Genomic DNA, 25,374 nt, shown 5'->3' with positions numbered 1-25,374 from the left:
TCTATCCACTGGACCACCTAATTGCTCCTATGCTAGTTACTGGACCACCTAACTGCCCTTGTATAGTTATTTGAAAGAGCTGCGTCTTTCAGTTTCTATTACTGGGTTTGTTCTAGTGTTGTAGTATTAATAATTATATGTAAAAATGAGTCAAGAACAGTTTTTATATTTTAAGCTGAGGAAAATTATTTTTGAAAACTTCCCAGTGATGTCTTTTCAGGAATAGCTATGTTACCTAATAACTTTTTTACAATAACAGTTTTTACCATTGCCTATAAATCATGCTTTATTGAGTAGTGCATCTGATAAACCTCAAGGTACAGTCAACGGTCGATGGTTTCTTTTAAATCTGAAAACTCACCGACAGCGTTGAATGTTCACTGAAGTTATCTGTAGGTTGCTCTCCATATGCTCTTTGTGCATATATATCTTTTCTTGAAAGGTTGTTGATAGCTGCATATTCCTTTCAGGAACTTACATCACATGTATTTTAATTTGGAGATGGAACTGTGTGTTAGAAAAGAGCTAATAAATTGCAAGACTGTGAGATTATAGTTAAACAGTCACACTTGAAGAGAAGACTAGGAGCTGCTTTTTTGCATGGTGCTGATTGGTAACTATGTAAATGTTGCGTTCATTTTTATATTGGCTATTTTAAACCCTATCTTCACATAAGTAGTCCTTTGATAACTCATTTCAAGAATGAAGGTGACTGGGTTTTTGTAGGTTTATGCTAGGATAGTGTAATCTTTGGTTAGTTCTGCCAGACAACAAGTCTTTGAGGATGGGCCTGCCTGGAAATGGACTAGATATGTCCAAGAAACATTCTATCAGAACCTCATTACCAAAGGATTTATCCCTAAAGATTTAATTTTTTCTTTGGATTGTGGCAGCTCATGGAGACTTAACTGTCTATTGAAGTATAACTATATTGTAATAATATTAAATGATAGGAGTTTTCCATGTTTGTAGGACTAGAATGGATGATAGAGATTAACCCTTCATTTTACAGATGAAGAAACTGACACTGAGGAGTAATGACTTGTCTACATTATATGGATTTCAGATTTGGATCTTTTTGACTACAAATTCAGAGCTCTTTCCTATCTGATGTGTTCTTCTGTCCATTTCAATGAAATTATAGATCTTTTAAAATGTTGAAATAACATTTTGACCTAAACTACTTGATTAAAACTTAAAATTAGGTATATATTCCTAGAGCTCCTACCACACCCTACACTCATAAGTCATAACTTATTTTATTTCTTTATCCTTGACAAGGGGATTAAGAGGTTCTCATAAACCATTTAAAATTTTTCTTTTGAAGTTGTTCTCCCTTCAATAAAACATTTTCTCATAATTCAGTACAGTTAAGCAAAACAAACATGCATTTGGCTATGACTGAAATATGTTATCCATTCTTCACCTCTTGTCTACTATACCTGCTGAGAGGCACCTTAATTCGTTTTTCAAAAATTCTATCCAGTGGAGATATGGTGATTCACAGCAGAATGGCCCTTTTAAAATGTATAATTTTTTTTGACAACAATGGAGATTTGTAATGCAAGCAGTATTGTGTTATCTTTCCCATTTTAGAAATGCAGCCTTTTACAGTAGAAAGGGCAGGGACAGAAAAGAAAGGGACAGGAGTTTGAATGTCTGCTCTTAAACTAGCTGGGCAAATTATATATCATTATGACCCTTTATTTTTATTTTTTATTTATACAATGGGTATAATACTACTTGTATCATCTATCTTTATGGGTTATTGTTTAAAAAAAAAGAAAAAAGAATTGTATGTCTTTTAAGGGCTATATTAATTTGAACTACTACTAGTGTTTCTTTGGATGATGAATCTGAACTTCTGAGAAGGAAACCAAACTATCTATAGACATATGTGTTAGTGCTATAGCTGCAGTTCAGAGTTAAGTTGGCCAACTCCCAATTCTAATATTTTTGTTATATCCATCTGTCCCCATTGGGCTAAGTAGAATACTTACTTCCTTAGAGGAATGCCTCTTCTACTTCAACTATGGGAGTGGTGGGCAGCCAGCAAATGACCTGAATTCTAGAGACAAGAGGTAAAAAAAAGTATTCAGTAATTTGTCTTAAGAGTGTCTCTAGGAAAATACTTAAATCTAGTAGAGTTAACTAGTACATTAAATAAGGCAGTCATAATCCAAAAAGGTTTTGTCAGGTTAAAATGTAATTTTAAATTTACTAATTTAATATGATGTGTGTGTATGTGTCTATGTATATTTAATGTAAAGTTCTTCATTTAGGTTTTTTTAAAAATCAGATACACTAGTACAAGGTGGAAGAGAGATATGACTGGCAGTACCTGGATAGTTGTATTAATCTGCAAATTCAGCAAGGTCAGGAGTGTGAAATGACATTCAGAAAATGAAATGCAAACTTAGAGTTCAGAATAAGAGTCTCTCTGATCTGGTCAGACCCTGTCTGGAATATTGTGTTCTGTTCTAGTTACTTGATTTTAAGGAAGGTTATGAACAAACTGAAGTACATCCAAAGGGCTTTGAAATTATTTAGCCTTGTCCCATGAGGAAGGTCTGAGGAAATGAATTAGATGTTTAGCCTAGAAAAGAGGAAATTTAGGAAGAATGTGATAGCTATCTTCAAATATTTGAAGGATTTGCATGGAAGAGAGATTAGATTCATTCTACTTGTCTTCAGAGGATAGAATGAGGAGATTACAGTAAAGGGGTTTCACAGATTTAGGTTTTAAAAAAAAGTTTCTCAATTTTCGTATCTGAGAACTTGAACTTGCTAGTCTTCAAGTAGGGGTGAATAACTACTTCTCCAGCATGGTATAGAGAAAATTCTTTACTGGTTTGGGTTTGATTGGATAAGTCTTTTGAAATGTTTTTCTTTGAAATTTTGCATTTTTAATTGGTATCATTCTTAATCTCTCCTTCAAATTGAAAATTAGATGTTGTAGAAACCAGTCAGGTGGTACAAATTTTAAACATAACCAAAAAATTAGATTAAAAAAAACCTCACCAAGTATTTGGTTTGAATGTTATTTGTGTTACATCATCAACTTGATTATCTTTTCCTCTGTCAAAACAATGAAGGCAACTGACTTTGCCCCAACCCTGTGTTATAACTGTAAATTTTATATGGGGGAAAAATTATACTACTGTTACTTCAAAGTTGAAAAATTTGTTAAATGGGAAAGATAATAGCATTTTTACCTCAATTAAAAACTGTTCTTAAAATAATTGATTATTACATTTAGAAAACAGTGCTTAGCTTCATGGGCATATTATCACAAATGGAATAGTAGAAAGGATCAACTGATCAAGAGAATTTAAACCACTAGAATTTCAGCATTACCTTGGATTGTTATTTGTTTTGCATCTGAGAAAGCTAACCAGAAGATAAAAGCAGGATTTCAAGATATTATGAAAGGGTTTTTATAGCTTATATAGCTTTTATAGCTTAGTCTTTTAGAATACCCTGTATTGGTGGGTAAATGGCAAAATGACATTGGTCAAGGGAATGTTATGTAGGTATCCCTATGGATTTTTTTCTTATTTTCCTTAAGGAATTATAATAAGAAAGACCTAGATTTAAAAATAGAAAGACCTGAGGTTTGGATTTCAATATCAGCCATTTCATACCTTTGTCACCCTAGGTAAATCACCTCACTTATCTGAGCCTCAGTTCTGGCTTCATTTTGTTTTCAAACTTTCACTTTCAAATTCATTTTTGTTGATCAAACTGGCCTAATTATAATCAGGCAGCGAAGTCTTAATTGCATTTGTAATATGTATGTCACAAAAAAAACTGTTAAGTTTTGATACGTGTTACATCTTAAGCAAAAACGTTGTACATTGAAAATGCATTATTTGTGTGTGAGAAAGTAAGTTTATACTTCTGAAGGAAGCCTTTAGAGCTACAGGGAAATAAAAAACATGGCCTTTGAGTTTATTTCTCATAGTGTCACACTTAGTTGGTTTTAAGAAATATATATTACAAACATGGAGCACATTATCACTTTTTAAATGATCTTTAGAAGTCATAGGATCATTGAGCTTAGAACTGGGGAAAACTTAGAACCTAGAATATAAAAGCTTATAAGAAATCTTAGAGATAAATTTGTTATCTATTTTAAAGAATGGTTAAACTGAGATTCAAAGGTATAAAAGTGGCTTGCTCAATCTCATATAACTAGTAAGAGAACTAGGATTTGAATCCAGGTCTTTTGACTCCAAATTCTATTTCTTCTACTGTATTAATTGCCTCTCCTAGATCTTCAGTGACAAAGGGATTCTTGGATAAGGTCAGATGACGCAAAACTCAGCAAAATTAATCTTGACTGGAAATCTGGATTTATTCATTTTGTCTAATTTTGGACTTATCCAAATATAACAAGAATTTATATTCCTTAGGGTCCAAAATTGGAATTTAAAGACTTGAATTAGATCTGTAAGCAACTTTTGGACTATAGCAGAGAATCTGATTTGAGTTTCATAGAGGTGGTGGAATAAAATGTCACAGTTTGTGCTTTTGTATAATTGGGTGAATAAGGTTATTCTAGAATTCTGTAACATTACAAGAGTATTTGAATGCAAATGGAGAGGCTGTATAATACAAGGAAAAGAGTATCTTGGTTCTGCTAGTTGGGCAAATCATTTATCCTCCCTAAACTTCAGTTGTTCTATGGCAATAATAGTACTTTCACTACAACATTTAATAATCAGTAAAATGATATATAATAAACTATCATAGTTAAGATATTAATGGCATCAGAATATAGGTAATCTTATTAATGACATTTTTTACAAGAAAAGGAGGCAGATCAGTTAAATATTGAGAGTGAGGAATGATGGATGAATAAGAAGAATTGTTTAACGGTACCCATGATATGTGTGTGTGTGTGTGTATTTAAAAGCCAAGCCAAAAAAACCAAGTGAAGTTTCCAGTGAACAACATGTCAGGAAGATCAATTGAAGACTGAAATTTGAAAAGCTTGAATAATAATGGCATAGAACGAGAGGGCATGAGTGGATTGTATCTTTACAAGTTGAAATAGAAGCAGTAACCACATCAGTAAGATCACAGATACGTTAATGATGCTATGAAATGGAATTTTGGGGGATGCCATTATGCTATTTATTCCTATGTTTCATCTCATTCAGATGGTTCCAGAACAGTTAAAATTTACATTGCTTCAGCTGAGAAATGGTTATGTTGTTGTTAGAACACCTTAAACTTGGTGTCTACTCTTTGCTCTTTGGTACCTAGAGGAAATAAAGCAAAAACACAATAAAGTGGTCCATTAGCACTAATAGTGTATAATGAAGAAGAATTTATAATATTAAATTGCTCTCTCTCTTTCTCTACACACACATACACACCATACCACCCTCCTCCACTCTAACTCTACCTCCCACACACAAATAATCTAACCTTATAAAATGGTTTAAGGTTCACAAAACTATTTCTTCACAGCTAGAAAGATAGGATGCAAGTGGTATCATTCCCATTATACTGATGAGGAAACTAAGACTCAGATGATTTGAGTACAAATCTTTCCTTGTTGTATCACATCATGTGAATTAATGTGACATTTTAATTTTCTCCTGTATGAAGCTCTTCTTATAGGCAAACTCAATGATTTCTTTGTGATTTTCCTGGGGCACCTTTTTTCCTTAGAAATCACTGAGAGGTGGTTGTGTAAGTGTGTGTCTGTTTTTCTCTTTAGGCTGTTACAGATTTATTATTCAAAGTACTAAGAGTAACTTGTTACACGTATCTAGTTATAAGATTATAGAGATAAGAGTAGCATGGTTGAAAAGCTCTAGACATGGTATTCAATGTTTTAGTTCCAGCTCTGCCATCAATTTGCCAATCACTTCTCTCTGGATCTTAGTTTTCCCATCTGTAAAAATGGGAATTGGAGTAAATTTGAGGCACCTTCCTCTTTTCCAGTGGCTTTTATCTGATTTTATGAGGTTAGAAGAATACAAAGTAGTAACCTCATTTTAAAAATGAGGAAAATTAAGCTCAGAGACTGAGTGGCAACATCAAGGATTGAACTCAAATTTCATGACAATACTTTGTGTTAAACCGTCTTGCATCTCCAGTTACACCACATATTTCAGATTTTATAGGATAAATACAAATTGTGGTACATGAATGTAATGAAGTATTGTGCTATAAGAAATGATATGTATTATGAATATGGAGAAGCAAGAGAAAAATCTATTTGAACTGATGCAGAATGACGTAAACAGAGTCAAGAAAACAATATTCTCAGTAGCTGTAGCAATATGAATGAAAAGAATAATAACACACCAAAAAAACGAAAAAACAATCAAAATTAAACACAACAAGATTATAAAGATCAAGCAGAACTTGAATAAAAAGATGTAAGAGATTGGGGATATTTTCTCATCATGTAGGTGGGAGATCCACAAGAGTTACACATTACTCATGTATTCAAACTTTTTCAGTATGAATCAGCTGTATTAATTTTTTTTCCCTCAAAAATTCTATGTGGTATGGTTCCTAGAAGGGGTTTGGTATATAGTTGTTTGGGAAAACCATAATGAAGTAAAAACCAGAAAATATCAATAAAATATCATTTAAAAATAATTTTGGGGGTAATGATGAAATCAAATCAATTCATCATTTGCTTTATTAAGATCTAATGTGGTTAACTTGATTTGATTATCCATTTAAGGGATTCTCTAGTTTATGTGAAAAATATCTAAGAGTTTCAGTTAAATTAGTCATCAGCCAAAAAAAAAAAAAGTTATTATTAACTTAGGTTAGATGAAGAGTGCCTTTAGAAATCTAAATCATAGGAAGTGAACAAAGAATCCTGCATTCTTTTCATTAGATCACATCCACATGGTACAGGACATATTGTATAGATAGAATATGAACAAGTTTCAGAAGACCAGAAGTCCACATGAGAATCTATTTGAAGAAACTAGGAATAGTTTAGCATGGAAAAGAGAAGACTGGGGAGATCCTAGCTGTCTTTTAAGTTTATGATGGGTTATCTTGTGGGGGAAAAAATGAGATTTGTTCTGCTTGGTTCCATAGAGCAGAACTGGGGAAGGGGTGAGGAATGGGGGTTGTCTCTGTGTGTATCTATGTCTGTGTGTCTTTTTAGGCTGAATTTAAGAGTAAATTTTCTAACAATTAAAGCTATGCAAGAGTAGAATGGGGTGGGGTTGCATTGGGAGATTGTGGGTTTCTTTTAAGTGAAGGTTGTGATGATTTATTGAACAAGTAAAGGGGACTTGTTTTATTTTTTATTTATTTATTTATTTATTTTAGTAAAGGGGACTTGTACAGAGATGGATTTGACTACATGCCTGCTCTATTCTTTTCTGACTGTTAACATTCTGTATTTTGTGAACAGAAGCACCCAATGGGATCATTTGGCCATCTTTTAATCCGCATAAATCAATTGCCTTTCTATTTTATCATCTGTTCTCAAATAGTCTGTGTCCTATGTTTATTCTATTCTTGGATACTCAGATGGTGAATGCCTTTTTTCAATTAATCCCTTTTTGAAACTAGCATTCTTCAGCTAATATGATTGCCATTTATAGTAATTATTTGGCTGACTAGCACTTTTGTGAGATTTGTAGTCAAATTTTATGTCTAGGTCGTTTTATAAAAAACAGAAATTTCCAACTCGTTTTATTACATATGTCAGACAGTAGGAGATATTTATCATGTGATCTAGAATGTAAGGACCAAAAGGAAACTTAGAAAACAGCCTATTAATACAGAGTCTCAGAGTTGGAAGATAACTTTAGAAAGCAATTAGTCCAATTTCCTCATTTCACATATGAGCCATCACTCCCAAGTTGATAAAGGAATTTGTGCCAATCACAAAGTTAGTAAACAAACCCAAGAGTATTACCAACATCTATCTGGCTGCCTGATCAATGTTCTATAGATATCCACTACTTCAAGATGCTGCTCACAATCCTTGGTTGGGTTTGTAATTTCAATTTTTGTAGTTAAGCACTTATAAGATACTATCCAATTTTCCCAGCAATTTTTGTCAAATAATGCATTCTTATCTCAAAAACTGGGGTCTTTGGGTTTGCCAAACACTAGATACTTAAAGTTATTGGCTGTTTTGTCCTTTGAACCTAACCTATTCCATTGCTCAACTAGTCTATTTCTTAGCTAATACCAGATGGTTTTAGTAACCGCTGCTTTATGATAAAATTTTAGATCTGGTATAGCTAGGTCACCTTCATTTGGATTTTTTTTTTCATTAATTCCCTTGAAATTCTTGACCTTTTGTTTTTCCATATGAACTTTGTTGTTATTTTTTCTAAGTCATCAAAATAGTTTTTTTGGGAGTCTGATTGGTATAGCGCTAAATAAATAGATTAGGTTAGCTAGCATTGTCATCTTTATTATATTTGCTCGCCCTATCCAAGAGCATTTAATATTTTTCCAGTTGGTTAGATCAGACTTAATTTGTGTGGAAAGGGTTTTGTAGTTTTGCTCATAAAGTTTCTGATTTTCCCTTGGCAGATAAATTCCTAAATATTTTATACAATCAGTAGTTATTTAAATGGAATTTCTCTTTGTAACTCTCTTGGGTTTTGTTTAGTGGTATATAAGAATGCTGATGACATATGTGGGTTTATTTTGTATCTAGCAACTTTGCTAAAGGTGTGGGTTGTTTCTAATAACTTTTTAGTGGAATCTCTGGGATTCTCTAAGTATACCATCATATCATCAGCAAAGAATGATAATTTTTTTCCTCATTGCCTATTCTTATTCCTTTAATCTCTTTCTCAACTCTTATTGCCAAAGCTAGCATTTCTAATACAATATTAAATAGTAACGGTGATAGTGGGCAACCTTGTTTCACTTCTGATCTTATTGGGAACTGATAAGACACTATCAATCAGTAACCCTGAACTTATAACTTTATTTTCTAAAAGGGATTGCTTGTTTAAAAGTTTACATGGGGATATCTGAATGAATTTGCCATATTATTTGCTGTGAGATTTCTTTTTCTTTTGATAGAACAGACTCAAACTAATGCTGATTTGGCACTAACCCTCCCTCTTGCACTACATTTGGCTTTAATTAGAACTGGGGGAAAAAAAAAGTTTTGTGGAAATACTTACAATAGGGTATAATTTAACCAAAATGTTTGCTTTCACAATATGAATAGGGGAAATTAGAACATCCGATAGAGAACTAATGGTTATATAACATAATTCAAAGATTTAATGTTATTCTGTAGAATTATTTGCAAACCTACAGAAAGATTAGCATTTGCTTTCAACATCAGTGAGTATTCATTTATGTATATGGTTTCAAAGTTATTGAAAAATGCACTTTGATAATAGTTTACATTTAAAGTATTTTAATGCCTCCCAGTAGTCCTATTAAGACATATAGTATAAATAGTATAATTTCTATTTTACAAATGAGGCTGAGAGATGTGAAATAACTTGCCCATAGTTACACTAATTCAGCAAGGATTTGAATTTTGACTTTCTAACTCCAAGTCCATTGTTGTTGTTTTAACAATACTATGTTATCTCTTAACCTTCAAGATCTTTTCTTTTTTATATTTTTATTTAAAATTTTGATTTCCAAATTCTGTCCCTCCCTTTTTTTCCCTCCCCTTTCCTGTGATAGTAGGCAATCAAATATAGGTTAGACATGTGCAATCATATAATTTAAATAAAAGAAAAAAATGAAAGTGTGAAAAATGTTCTTCAAACTGTATTCAAACAATATCAGTTCTTTCTCTGAGGGTGGATAGTATGTTTCATCATTAGTCTTTTGAGATAGTCTTGGATCATTGTATTGCTGAGAATAGTTTGTCATTCACAGTTCTTCATCAAACAATATTGCTGTTATTGTGTAAAGCATTCTCTTGATTCTGTTTACTTCACTGTGCATCAGTCAGTTAATGTATGGCTTTTACAGGTTTTTCTGAGATTATCCTGCTTGCCGTTTCTTATAGTACAATAATAATTCCATTACATATCATATATCACAGCTTGTTTAGTCATTCCCCATTTGATGGGCATCCCTTTAATTTCCAGTTCTTAGCCAGCTCAAATAGAACTACTATAAATATTTTTGTATAAATAGGTTCTCCCCCCACCTCCACCTTTTTTACATGTTTTTAGGATGTAGACATAACAGTGATATTACTAGATTGAAGGGTATGCATAGTTTCATAGCTCTTTGGGCATAGATCCAAATTGTTTTCCAGAATGGTTGGATTAGTTTACAACTCTATCAGCATTGCATTAGTGTCCCAGTTTCCTCACATCCTCTCCAATATCCACCATTTTCATTTATCTTTTTTTTTTTTTTTTTTTTTTTTGGTCCTAAATTCTTTCCTTTTACATAAATTTAGCAGATAAACTATGCTCTTACTTTATTTATGTTATAATCCTTTATGAATAAATCTTTTACTCATTTTGACCTGGTCTTGGTAGACTGTGAGAGATGTTGATCTATATTTAGAATCTTCAAAATCTTAAAAACAAAATAAAACAAAATAAAACCAATAGCCAGAAGAGCTCGATGTGGTACAATTTGTGGTAACTTTTTTTTTTTTTTTTTTTTTTTTTTTTTAGTGAAAGATGGCAAGAGTGTTGAATTTTATTTCTGGGTGTTAAATTGTTAAATGAGTACTGTTCATTACTTTTGAAAGTCTTAAACAGCTTAAGTGTGTTTAACAGCCAATTAGTGAAATATGCAAGAGCAGGGATCAAGGTATATTTAATCTTTATTTTGAAATGTAACAAAAATGTATATATTTCTTACTATTTAACTTAACTATCAAATTAAAAGTTAATTACTGAATATTTTATACTTAACTAAACTTAATCTTTGCTCTTAGAGATTTGTCCTTGCCTATGTAAATTATAGAAGTGTTTAAAACACTGTAATTGTCAATGGCTAAGTAGAAATGTTGATTCCAAGCTATTTTAGTTATTTATAGTATTTTAAAAATTATTTACGAAAATAACTTTGCTTTGTACTAATAGGAGAGTTTGCCCCTCCATCACAAAATGCAAGAAAACACAAATGTGGTGTGATCTAAAAAGTGAATGTGAAAAGATAAATGGACTTAGAGTCCTGAGGCTTATTTTGCCACTAATCAGCTCTATGATTCTCAAACAAGTCACTTCTTCCTGACTTAGTTTTCTTATCTGTGAAATGTCTCTAGCAATATGATATTTGTTGTGTATCAAGGGGTGTTTTTTGTGAGGAGAGTAGAGGTGATCTGTGATTTTGATCAATGTGGAAGAACTCCACTGATCAAAAGAGTAGGTTGTCAACCATATATAATACTTCTAAATTTAGACTTTTTGGCATTGAGGGATGAAATGACTTGTCCATTTAATCACATAGGTCACATAGATAGGATATGTCAAATAAGGTCATGTATGTGTATATATATAAGATGCTTTGCAATTGAAATGCTGTGTAACTAAGCTATCTTAATTAATGACGTGCTAAAATTCTATGTTTTAAGATTCCTTGCAGTTTTTAATATTTTTTAAATTTTAAAATGGGTGTTAATATTCTACATTTGTTATTCAGCTATAAAATTATTCGTTCTGAGGGCCTTTTCAGCACTAATATTTCTTATTCTAAAATATATGGTAGTATCTTCTCTTTCCCTAGCATCCTCTTCCCCAGTCAACCCTAGACAAATGTAAATCTTTAGTAGCATCAACATGAATTGAAGTGTTTGATGAATCCTGAATGTTGCCTTAAAAATGTCTTTAATGTGAAATGTAGAGAATTGTGAGATGTCCAACATCACAGAGTGATAGCCTCAAGGCTGTGACTTTTTTAGGTGAAGTCACATTTGAAATGCTTTCTAATCATGGGTGAATACAAGGGTATAATATAAGTGATTTGAGAAATATTGGACTATCTTCTGGGAGATATTTATTTTAATTGCTAGTATGACTGGGGAAATAATTATAATGACTATTAGGAGCATCCAAATAGTACTTTATCTTGGGCCTCCTGCCAACTGTGTCTAGCCAAGAGTTGATGTCAATAGCTATGTGCCTTTTAGGCATTTCTGACAAGGCTGAAAGAATTGAGAAAAGCCTTTTAAGTATTGACATACAGGAAGGGCACAGAGGATCAAAGACTGACACATGTTTTAAACATTGAAAGGATGAAATTTGGACACTAATGGTTACCACTGTCAGGAATGGTAATGACGGTAACATAGAAAGACAGCTGATGGGTTAGTTGGCATAGGACAAAAGATACCAAACCCAGAAGATGTCACCAAACTTCCACAGTTGACTTTGGCTGTCAGTGATTAAGCCAATTTCTTGATCTTTCTTCCCCAACCCCTCCCCCCCCCTTTTTTCTTTTGTAGCATAGAATCATATGAATTTTAGACCCAGAAGGAACCTTATTGGTCATTTAATTCAACCTCCTAACTTTTTAGAGGAAGTCCAGAGAAGGGAAATTACTTGCCTACAGTTAGTAAGTAGTCTCTGATTCTAAGTTAAGTGCTGAAGAGTATAGGACTTCTCCTGTATTAATTGTAGTCATGTGACTTGTTTACTATTTGGATTTAATTGCTATTTTATATAATAACCACATATTAAGTATCAGTAATAATATAATTTTTAAAAAACTAATACTACATTCTGTTTATCTTCATAGTTAGATCAGATAGGATGATTTTGTACCTAAAACTTGAAAAATTAAAAAAAATCTAGTCCATGAATAAATTCAAAAATGTTTTAATAACTTATATTTATATTTCTAAAATGCTTTAAAGTTTATATGAAGCACTTAGCCTGTAAGATAAATCAATTGCTTTTTAAGATCCTTTTCAACTTCCATAAATGTGCATGCTAACACCCTGTATTCTAGCTCTTCAGTTATATAAAACAAGATAATCTCTATCTTGTATTATCACAGAAATAGACTCAGGCAGAACGGAGATTTTTTTTTTTAATCCCCATTTTGCAAAAGATACTGAGGCAAACAGGAAAGTAACTTGCCCTTAGTTACTGTGCTAACAGTACAGTAGCCCTTAGACTATAGCACAGCACTACCATAGGAATCCAGATCTCTTGCAAAAGGATAGGGCTTTTCCCACTGTACCAAAGTGTAATTCTTTTGGCTAAAAAAGTTATATGAAAGAATTCTAAATTTGGAACTTGGACTTGAACTCAGGTCTCTGTGTTTCAATATTTATTAGCTTGTAATCTTTGGTAAGTCACATCTTCTGGGAGTTTCATTTCCCTTGTGAAAAAAGTGGACAACATTTTGTAAAAATGGAAAAGAGATAGTTTCTTAGCAATGTGATCCTAGCTACATCATTTCTCCTCCCTCAGTTTTAGTGTCCTCATCTGTAAAGTGAGTATGATAATGTTTACTTTATAGGGTTATTGTGATGGTCAGAGAACCTGTGTAAACCAAAAAGCTCTATGTAAACTCTTGGCTGTTTGGTGTGACTTTGGGCAAATTATTTATTCGGTTTCATTCTGCTTTTTCATCTATATAGTAGGAGAAAAATTTGTGCTATCCATCTCAAAATGGTCATGAGGAAACTTGTGTAAACTTTGAGGACATTAATATATCAGGAATAAGAACTCATGTTTCATTAGACATTGGAGTAAGTCTTTTGTGTTTAGATCCCATCTTAAAGTGGTATTAGATGGATTGAAGATGAATTATTGGGTTTTCTAAGTGCAGTGGCCTGTATGTTGACAAGTAGCGAAAATCAATATAGTATATAGTAGCAAGATCTTAAATTATCATAGCATTTTCTTCTTCTGAAAGAATGGTTTTGATATGTAGTCACTAACAATCTTTGTTACTTATACAGATTTATACATTTTCTTCTGGATTTATTTAGGTCAAATTGAATTCTAGCCTTCCATGTTTTGGGGGTTTTGTTGGTTAGCAAGTTTCCTTTGTAGCTATCTAAACTAAGGGCTACACATAAGTTAAGGGCTACACATAAGTTAAATGTTTTGTGTGGCCTAGAGACTAGTGGGTGACTAAGCTCTTTGTAAAATTTTGTAAAGATAGCTAATTTACATCTAGCTTTATAAGATCATAAGAGTTAAAACTTTAGGGATGTTCTAATTTCTACATTTTACAGATAGGGAAATTAGGGCCTGTTGGCTTTCTCAAAGTTTCATAATTAATATATAGCAGAGATACCATTTGACCTTGGATCTCCTAACTCCAAATCCATAATTCTTGCCTGTGTACCTTGTCTAATTTATGTGCTGAACTTCTTCTCTTATCAGTACACACAGATTTGGTTTTTAATGCCACAGATTTCTCATAGAAAAAAAAAAAATCCTCTTAATAATAGCAGGAGTAGTAGCATAGAAAAAACACCGAGGTGGGAATCAGAGGATCTAAGTTCTCATCCTACCTTTGCTACTTCTTATTTGTGAACCTGAGAAAGGTAACTTCTCTAGGCCTTCATTTCCTCAAATAAAAATAAGAAGGATGGACAATGGAGTTAATATTTCCAAAACATATTGTTGAAGTCATTATAAAATTAGAATGGGAAGTATCTTCAGAAAACAGCCAGTCAGACTTGTCCTTTGTACACCTTTAAAAATGAATTGAGCAAACTGAGGCCTAGAGAAGTTACATATTCTAGAGACACATGCACATTAAAATGTAAGTAAGGCTGAGAAATTCTGTGTCTTCCAAATCCAAAGCTTTCTCCTCTATATCAGGAATTTAACCCCCCAAAATTTTTGGCAAATAAGTTTAAGGTGGTACTGATGGCAGTTAATCCTTTTCTTTCTTAAAAACAAAAACCTGAAGTGGGAGAAGATGTTTACTAATGGTATCTAGGAAGACAGTTGTTGTAGGTCACCTTCTAAAAGTGAGAAATTCCCTTAGCAAATCACTCTGAGGATACATGCCAACTCTAAACAGGGCTCTCACCAGAGAGTAATAATGTGAGAATTTGTCAGAGTGCAGCTGCCAAGGCTCAGTGTTTAATTTCAACACCATCTGTCTGCCAGAGTCTACAATTCAATGAGTTTTTTCTTCTTTAAGTAACAAATTACAACCACATATTCTTATTGTAGATGCTTGGGGAGAAGGAAAAGGAGAAAAATGGAAGTTAACGTCCAAGGAACTTATTGCATCTTCAGAAGCGAATGCATAGGAACTGCTTTGCCTACCAGTCTTTGTCATAATCAGTAATAAGCAATTAGAGCTGGAAGGGACCTCTGGGATACCTGTACTGAGCAAGAATCCTCCTATAACATAGCTGATTAGCGGCCATTCAGCTTCTGCTTAAAGAATGTGGAAATTCACTATTTAAAACAACCTATTTTTAGACTGCTCTGAAGTTGGGAGATTTTTCTCTGCCCTCCTTTTCTGCCACCTACCCTTTTAAACTCTTTATTTTGCTGTCTGGGTCCAAATATATTTGGCTTAGCTTGTCAGTATCCCTCCAAAAATGTGGTTTCTAAAATTGGGTGCAGTATTCTAGATATGATCTGATCAAGGCAAAGTAGGAATATAATCTCCTTTATTTTCAATATTAATCCTGTAGTTATTAGCTCTCTTCATAGCTATATTCCACTAAACCAACAGTATCTTTTAAAAGAAAACATTGTTAATGATAATAATTACGTGTTGCCTATAGAGCTTTATTAATGTTATTTCCATTAACCTTTTCTAAGCATATAATCTCAACATTTTCAATTCTAATCTCCTCAATGTGGGACTCCATTTTACATTTCGGCCAGTTTATTGTCCACATGACATTTTTCCTTTTTTGTTTGATTACTGTTTAAAATTTTACTGTTATTTTTATACTGCTTTTGATCCAAGCTCTGTGTGTCATTATGGATAACAGAACCCTGAAACTCCAGGAACAAGACCCCAAAGATCCCCCTCAAACAAGCTAATGGGATCAGCAAAATTTGGTATTTCTGACGTTTAGGTAATGATCTCTCATTTCTTAAGTTTATAAGTATTTTTCCCACAAAAAAATTGATTAAGTAAAGTAGGTTGTACACTTATTACTAACTCTTGTTAGTAGTTGAATTAACTGAAACTAAGTTAGGTAAAGTAATATGGCTTAAGATCAATAGCTAGTTAGGGTCTTCTGCCTGTAAATCTAATATTCTTTCTATATGGTTATGCTTTGTCCCAGAACGTCTCATAAAAGTGGAAATGTATTCTTGGCTACTCTTTTCTATCATTTCCCTCTTACATTCAGGATCCATGAACATAAAATTTTCTTACTCTGATCTCACTTTGTTTGATACTTCTGTAACGTATTTATAGACATATAAATATCCATACATACTCCATATCAATGGGGAATAGAGAATGAGATATTAAGAAACTTGAATAATTAATTAGGGTATATTCCAGTTCTAACAGGTTCCAACTAACCCTTCCATATGGTGTCAAACGTATCTTCATTACACTTAATTTGGCTCTCATTGGCTATGTCATTCTGCTGCTCCAATCTCTTCAGTGATTGTATAAAAATTCCTTTGACATTCAAGACCCTCCACAGTAATGTATTGCTTGCCTTTCTAGCTTCTTTGACTACATGATAAGCAATGACAGTCAATCCTCAAACTAAGATTATAGAATTAGAGTTGGAAGGGACTTAGAACTCTTTTCCAATATTCTTGTTTCACAAATGAAGAAGTTGAGGTTCCTAATGGGACATGACTTGATTGGGGGTATACAAGTAGTAGCAAGGCTGAGAGTCAAGCCAAGTCCTGTTACTCTTGAGTTTAGTGTTTCTCCATTGTACCCCACTGCCTCCCAGCTCTCTGCACCTTGGGAATGACTTGTCCTCGTCTATCATGATAATTTTGTTCTTGTTGTTCCCTCTGCCTAGAATATCCTTTTCTTCTTTGCCCATTGCTTACCTTCAAGAAGCAATATATCCCTCCCTTCCATAAAGACTTAACACTTTCCATCTTGAAATTCTATTTATCATGTAATATTGTCTATTACTTACAACTTTGTATATGTGTTATTTCACCCCTCCCCCCACCATACTAGACTTTTTAAACTCATGAGCAGATTTAATCTTAACCTTTATGTATCCTTTAGTATAAGCTTTAGGATTCATAGCTACTTTTGCTGAATGAAATTTATTTATCTTGTTATTTTTGTTTTCTTCACTAATATTGCCAAGGAGCTAGGTTTATGTTTTCTCTTCCAACTTCTATGGAATTTCAGTAATTGGCCTTTTCCCCCTATGCTGCTGGATTGTTGAGCACTAGCTAATGAGAGATTTGCCCCTCTGCTCCCTCTGCTTCTATCTTAGCATCATTTTGCTATAAAGGGGGAAATTGTTTCCTTGAGTGGGCTGGAAGAGGCTAGGTAACTCTGGAAGTTTTTGAAGGGTAACCTCTGTACAGCTAATAGATAATTTGCATATCTCATTAATACCTACAAATGGTAGAATTGAATTAATTGACAATTTTCAGTAGTTCTAGTCAAAGGTTTTCCAGACAACTAGAGAAAAAGCAGTCATTATACTAGTTGTCTTCTGGAGCTACTTGAAAGAGGATCCAGGCAAGTCATATGGTCAGCCTAAGTATCCTTGGCTCCATTTTGAAGGTGAATGAAACATATTAAATACCTGTTTTTTTTTTCCTATATCCTATTTTCATCGCCAAATATGGTTCAACATTAACTGAAGTCATGCTCTGATGCCTCAACATTATGTGTGAGCGACCTTGGATTTGTAAAATCATGGGATTTAGAGCTGAAAGGAAGTTAAGAGAGTTTTATCCCACCAATTCTTTTTATATCTACATAATGACTTTTTCAAGGCCATAAAATAATAAGTTAGTACAGTCAAAGGTTGAACCTAGATATTTTCCAAATCCATTCTTTTCATTGTACCAGCCAACCTCAGAGGCTGTGCCAATAGAGACTATAACTACTCTGTTATAAAGGTGGAAAGATTTTAGGGATAAGGGCTGCAAAATACTTGTCCAAGGAATAGCTCAGCTAAGTGCAGAGAGACTTATCACCAAACAACTGGCCTCCAAGCTATGAATTTTTTTTTTTTTTTTTTTTTTACCAAAAAACTCATAAAATAGTTTAAAGTGTGGATGCTGTTTTGTAGGAGAAATGATCAAATTTGGGAAGACTTACCTGTCCTTAAGTAGGCTCATAGAGGGGAAAAACAGAAACTATGATATGGGTAGATAGGTAGACAGATAGATAGTAGTGGTGAATATAAAGGCAATAAATTTTGAGTCAGAAATAAAGACATCATTATATATTGGGAAAGGACTGAATTTGGAGTCAGGAAGACCTAAGACACTTCACTGAGAGACTATCTCTGTCTGGGCAAGTAAGTCATTTAACTTTTCAGGGCCTCAGTTTCCTAAGCTACAAAACAAAAGGGACCAACTAGATGACTTCTGAGGATCCTTACAGGCCTAAATCTATGATCTCATAATTGAACGTCAGAGCCAAGTTCTGAGCATTGCTAATAAGTGCTTGTGACCCTTTGTTAAGTGTCTTAATTAAATGATCTCTAAAGGTCTTTCTAGCTCTTAATAGCCTATAATCCTGATTCAAACAAACTTTTGGGCTACAATTGTCAAGCTAAAAACTGTACTATTTAAATTCTATAATTAGACCAAATGATTATTCAAAAAGACTTGGTCCTTTATCTCTTTTTAGCATCATCATATTATATTGGAAGCTGAGATAATCCATGGATGTTTGTCTCATGGTCTAGAATCTCACAATAAAGTTCAGCTCTTATAAATTCAAAGGAAATGACTTTCAGCATTTTTTTCTGATGACATATAACACAAATGTTAATGCTGTATTATGAAATAATATAGAAAAATAGCACATTTTAGAGCCCAGAGAAGCCTTCAGAATTATGTAGTGCATCCTTTTCATTTCACAAAAGATATAAGTCCAGATTTAGCAAGTGACTTGCTCAGAAGACATGTCTTCTGATAAAAAAGATAAAATGTCTTATTTTCTATTTCGCCATCCTATTGCCTTTTAATATTCTGTTACCCATATAGAATAAATGCAGTGTGCTAATGTTAAATGATACTATCTTATATGCTTCTGACCAACAGTTGTCAAGAACAATGTCATTTATAAATAGCTGATATACAGTGAAAATTCAAAAGTAAAGGGTGAGGAAAATGACACTAGTCATAAACTTTGTTTTCATTCCTAAAAGATTATAACAAAGAAAGGAGAAAAGGAATTCATTATTGGGCAAACATCATTTCTGATAGTCTCTTTTAGTTAAAGGATATCCAAGGGAGGTGTTCAACATACTATTTGCATACTTCAGTACTTTAGAAGATTTTATTATAGTGATCAATTCCTCCGGAGAGACAAATTATTTTTCCATGCCTTTAGTATATGATGTTCATGTGTTGCCATGGCAAAATAAAGAGAACTCTATCACTAGGTACTCATTTCTGTATAATAGGTAATAAACTTCTCTGCACTTAGCTTGAATTTGGGGGACAAACAATATTAGCATGTATTCCATTTTTAAAGTCTTTTAAACTTGCTAGGACTTAACAGAACTTGTTGTTTTAAAATGTCTATCTTAATAACTTTCAAGAACGTAGGTTCACCTCTACAGCTATACCAAATGCCACATTCCAGCAATACTAGGGTAGAGAGTTGAGGAGGGGAGTGTTTTGAGTTTTTCTTTTTCTTTTAATACATATAACTTAGACAAATACTGCAGTGAAACAATGACCTCATCTCAGGACTGGAAAGCTGGATCACATTAGGGAAATTTCATGGCACTTAAATGATCTCAAACTGCATGTGACTGAAGTGCATGTCTTTTTAACAGCAATATTATGGAAAGATATTGATGTTGTTGTTTTTTGTCTTTCATTTTCGAAGAGGATCACAACATCAGGGAGAGGATGCTATGCAATGGAAGTGAATTGTATTTAGGTGGGGGGGAGGGCTGGACAAGGTCATTTCTCTCACTTTTCCCTCCAGAGCCATCTGGGTCCAGTGACTAGATATGGATCAGGTTGACTGGACATGGCCCTGAATGCAGTGTTTAAACATGTTTAAAATCATAGATCTAGGGAATTATCAATTATCAAAATTGTTATTCTCATCTCAGATCTCTTCTTAAAAGAGATGATCTTAGGATGGACAAATTCTACTTCTTTCATGGACTAACAGAGAAAAAAATTAGAAAAGAAGGATTAACACCTCACACTTCTCAGATTGGCTAAGATACAGGAAAAGATAATGATGAATATTGGAGGGGATGTGGGAAAACTAAGATACTAAGATACATTGTTGGTGTAGTAGTAAACTGATCCAACCATGCTGGAGAGCAGTTTGGATCTATGTCCAAAGAGCTATCAAACTGTGCATACCCTTTGATTCAGCAGTGACTCTACTGGGCCTTTATCCCAAAGAGATCATAAAAGAGGGAAAAGGACCCATTAATTGGGGAATGGCTGAATAGGTATATGAAAGTAATAGAATATGATAAACCGGCTAATTTTAGAAAGTTCTATAAGGATTTACAAATTAATGCTGAGTGAAATGAGCAGAACTGTAGTAAAAGCGAGATTATGTGAAGATCAACTATGATAGACTTGCTTCTCAGCAGTTCAATGATCCAAGGCAATTCCAACAAACTTTATACAGAGAGAAAACTGTGGAGACTAAATGTAAATCAACATATGCTATGTTCACTTTTTTCTTCTTTTTAAATATTTTTCTCTCTTGGTTTTCCCCTTTTGTTCTCATTTTCTCTCCCAACATGATTCATAAGGAAATAAATTTTAAAAATGAATGTATATGTATAACACCCTCCCCAAATTTTTTTTCTACATGTAACTGAAGAAAATAAAAATTAAAAAAAAAAAAAGAGAGAGAGAGAGAGAAATAAGAAAGAAAAGGCAAGTTAAATCCAGAGGTGTTCTTCACAGAATCAGTTTTATCAGAGTCAGAAGTTGGGAGGAACCTGAAAGGTCATCTCCTTCATTACCTTTCCTAGTGCACAAATCTTAACAACATCTTTAGACATTTTCTTTAGCTACAGTGGTTAATTGCATCAACTTTGTACCCCATTACTTGATTTTGGGACAAATAAAATGTCTACATTCCTAAAGACACAAACTATTTCTCTTAATGATTTTAAAATCCCATGAATTCAATTACTGCTACTGGTATTTTTGTGGTATGGGACAAGTCACTTCCTTTCTTTGAACCGCTGCTTACTCTCCTCTGTGGTATGAGAGGTCTGGATTAGATGATAATGAAGGTCCCTTATATGATAATGAAAGTCCCTTTTGATTCTGATATGGACCTCTGCAGAGGCAGATAGGAACCACAGTGGATATAGATAGTACTGGGCCTGGAGTCAAGGAACTCTGAGTTCAACTCTAACCTAAGATATGATCCTAGAAAAATCATTTAACCTGTTTGCCTGTTTTTTTCAGTTGTAAATGAGGGATGATAGTAGTACCTTTTCTTTCATTCTCTTCCCTCTTCCCCCTGTTCTATTAGAACTCTAATATTGTGTTGTTCAAGAATTTTAGCTTTGTTAAATATTCTGTATTGTTTACATATTGTAACATCTCAGATTTCAAGGTACTTGGTGGTACTAACATTCTATATTTTAAAGTTCCTTTCAGCTTTAAAAAACTTTAATAATAAATAATAAATAAATAATAAAATACTCTTTCCTAAGGTTAAATAGTTGAATGCTTAATATTTCTTAACCACTGTGACTCAACTAAATGAAAGTCTTCAGACTTTGAAATTTCCTGGTTAAGGGATTTTAATTCCCTTTTTTTTGGGGGGGGGGGGAGGTTATTTTCCAAGCAGAAACTCCTCTTAATATTTAAAATGATATTATCTCTTTTCAGAATCTATTATAAAAAGAAATTCTGGAATGTAGTGGATAGAGAACCAGCCCTGAACTCAGGAGGACCCGAGTTCAAATGTGACCTCAGATACTTAACACTTGCTGGCTTTGTGACTCTGGGGAAAGTCACTTAACCCCAATTGCCTCAAAAAGAAAAAAAAAAAGTTCTGACTTTCTGGCACAGAAAGATTAAATAATTTGCCCCCAAGGTCACGTCTAGTTGGTGTAGAGTGGGGATTTGACCATAGGACTACCAACTTTTAATTAAATATATTTTCTACTGTAATACAATATAGTAAGAAACCATGTCATTCTGCTTTTTCATCTATATTAAAGAATATATTCCTTAGCAGGAACATCATGTACTTACTTTCAGAAGATTCTTTAATAGTTTATTATACCAGCTATGCTTGCTGGTAACCAGAAATTCATTTTTGTTGTGTCTAAAAAGGTATATTTCAATTCAGAATTCCTAGTTCTCAGAGGACTGATTATATGCCTGAGATAGAATGCTGGCCCACCTTAGATGTGACCTTAGGTAAGTCAACTGACCCTAATTACCTTAGTTTCTTCATGTGGAAAACAAGCTAGAAAGAAATAACAAACCATTCCAGAATCTTTGTCAAGAAAATTCAAATGATGTTGACAAAACTTGAGTTCCATAAGCTTCTCACAGGAAAAAGTTAGAAGTGGGTGGGGAGGGACTCAATGTAGTAGTTGTAATCTGGTAACCAAGAGAATTGTTTAAGTTCTTATTTTTCTAATCACTTAAGGTTTAGTCAACCAGTCAGTAAGCACTTATTGTGTACCTAGTATGTGTCAGGCACTATTTTAAGTACAGATATACAGAATATAAAGAACAGACCTTGTCTTCAAAGATCTCATCTGTAAGGAAGGAGATAATATGCAAATACTTATTTACAAACAAAATATATAAGGTATTTTGGACCCTAGTATTAAGGAAATCAAGAAGAGATTCTAGTAGAGGAGATATTTAACTGCCCTTTGGGGAGAGACTTGAAGTAGGGAAACCAACCAGAAAAAAAAGACTAATGCAGTAGTTCAGGAATGAGGTGAGGTTGTGAGAGCCTGTGCCAGGGTAATGGAAATGTCAGAGCACAGAAGGGGAAATATATATGAGAACTGTGCCAAGGAATCAACAGACTTGGCAATGAAAGGGATGTGACAGGGCAAGAGAGATTGAGGAATTGAGTAACAACTAAGTTGTGAATTTGGATGACAGACTATGGTGGTCTGTTAAGTATTCTTTGAGAAATAAAAGATGATTTCCCCTGATCAGCAACACTTTTAAATTTACATATGTATAAATTTTGCGACATGTATTGCATTGCTGGTTGTTTGCTCTTTTGGGTATTGCCCAAGGAGGGAGCTAGACAAAAAGTGGATTATACTTAAAAGTCAGGGGAACTAGGTTCAAGTTCTGACTGTCTCACGTTATTTTTAGGACCATGGGCAAGTTCATCTCTCTGAGGTTATTCATCTGTACAAGGGACTTGGAGTAAATTACCTCTAATTTCTTTCCCATTTCCAATTCTTCAAATCCATGGTCCTTTTAAGAAGTCCTTGCTTTGGAATCAGAGGTAATTTAAGGTTAAAATCTTGCCTATAAGAGTAAGAGTAAATTGCATATCTGAATCTCAACTCCTTCACTTTCCCATACAAATGTATACATACATTCTGTTTTCTGGCCTTGCCCTTCAAATATTTGAAGACTTCAGTTTCTCTCTTTAAGTTTCCTTTTTGTCTTGTTTGAATATCCCCAACTCCTTTAATCAGTCTTCATACCCAGTTCAGCCTCTTCACTATCCTGGATACCTTCTTTTGGATGTGTTCCAACTTGTTAATGCCCCTTTTAAAATGTGTCTAAGACTGAACACAGTATTCCAGAAGTGTTCAGACTTCAGTTTCCTCTTGAGTTAAATTAGGGTAGTACTCTAAATGATTTTTGAGGCCCCTTGCAACTCTAACAGACTTTTTTTTAATTCTGTAGTTATTCTACACAGCAGCTGACATATAGTTTATTTTTTAAATTCAAATCATTTTATTTTCAGATACTCATTCTTTCTCTTCCCCTCATCATGAGAAAGCAAAATCCATCACAAACACAATCAAGCAAAACATTCCCATATTGGTTATGTCGAAAGGGGGATGGGAGAAGCCATAGTCTTCATTCTAAGTACATCACCTCTTTATCTGGAGGTGGGTATTATACTTCATCATGAGTCCACTGGAATTGTGGTTGATTGTTATTTTGATCAGAGATATAACTTAGATAATTTAGATAGCTTTTAAACTTGTGATACTTTTAATACTTTGATGGATTACTTAAAGGAAGTTGTTAACCAAAGAAAAATACTTCCCCCTCCCTTTTTGTTATAATAATAATAAAGGGCTTTGTTGGAAAGCTAAACTGATTAAAATTAAGCAAATTTTAGGTCACAAATCTGGATTATAGTAACAAATGACCTAAGCTAGAATTCTTCTGATTTTTAATATGACTTCCTAATCTACTGAGTATCCCAGACAGACTTATTCTTGATTGACTTTGATATTCATTGAACAAAAGCAAATCCCACTTCCCCATTTAACTTTTACCCCAAAATAAAATTTAAATTTAAAACTTAATTATATAATTTGTATTAGTTATTTTTGAGTATGTATCCTTTCTTCTACAGAGTATAAGATCCTTAAGGGTAGGGCTCAGGCTTTATTTATCCAAGCACCTAGCAGTTCCTTAGACATTAGTATAAACATATAAACATTTGTCTTAATAGGACAGCTAGGTGATAGTTTCAGACCTAGAGTCAGAAACACCTGAGTTCAAATTTTGAGTAAGAAACTAGCTATGTGACCTTGGACAAATTATCTGTGTTTGTCTCAGTTTCCTCTTTTCTAAAATGACCTGGAGAAGGAAATAACAAACCACTCCAGTATCTTTGCCAAGAAAATCCAAATGGAATTACAAAGGGTCAGATACTACTGAGATGACTGAACAAATTTGTTGAGAAACATTGCTATGTGATAGGCATACCATTAGATATACAGAAAACCTGGGTTTTGAATACTGACTTTGCTTCTTGCCAGGATTTCCTAATATGTAAAATGAAAGAAGTTAGACTAGGTTCCCTTTCTGCTCTGAAAAGTCCGTGATCTTTATGAATTTGAATTTTGGTATAAAATGAGAATTTTGGATAGGTGAAGTCTTAAGAAATGTACATGGACTTTTTCCCCCCCATGGGCATTATTTTGATTGATAAAATTCACTAAAAACTAAGCTCTTCATAGCTTTATTCCTCATTATAGAGATTCTTCTTAGCTTTTCTAATCACTACTTTTGTGACCTTGGGAAAATCATTTCCTATTTCTGAATCCTCTTTTGTTAAGTATGTGGCTTCATTAGATGACATTTTATAAGGTCTTTTCCAATTCTAAAATTGTGGTCCTTTGAACCT

At 33.5% G+C, this 25,374-nt stretch overlaps 1 protein-coding gene and 1 non-coding gene across 3 annotated transcripts in view; one reads left to right on the top strand and one right to left on the bottom strand.

The window, feature by feature from the left end:
• The window catches only part of NR6A1 (nuclear receptor subfamily 6 group A member 1), a 247,539-nt gene that overhangs the window by 77,142 nt on the left and 145,023 nt on the right, over nucleotides 1-25,374 (top strand). The window lies entirely within an intron of this gene.
• MIR181A-2 (microRNA mir-181a-2) lies at nucleotides 299-408 on the bottom strand. The gene has a single exon (NR_105677.1). It is a non-coding gene; the product is annotated as a microRNA mir-181a-2 (primary transcript).

Source organism: Sarcophilus harrisii, chromosome 2 (assembly GCF_902635505.1).
Source record: "Sarcophilus harrisii chromosome 2, mSarHar1.11, whole genome shotgun sequence".
In the NCBI taxonomy this organism is placed as follows: Eukaryota; Metazoa; Chordata; class Mammalia; order Dasyuromorphia; family Dasyuridae; genus Sarcophilus; species Sarcophilus harrisii.
This window is presented reverse-complemented; position numbering and strand designations above follow the sequence as displayed.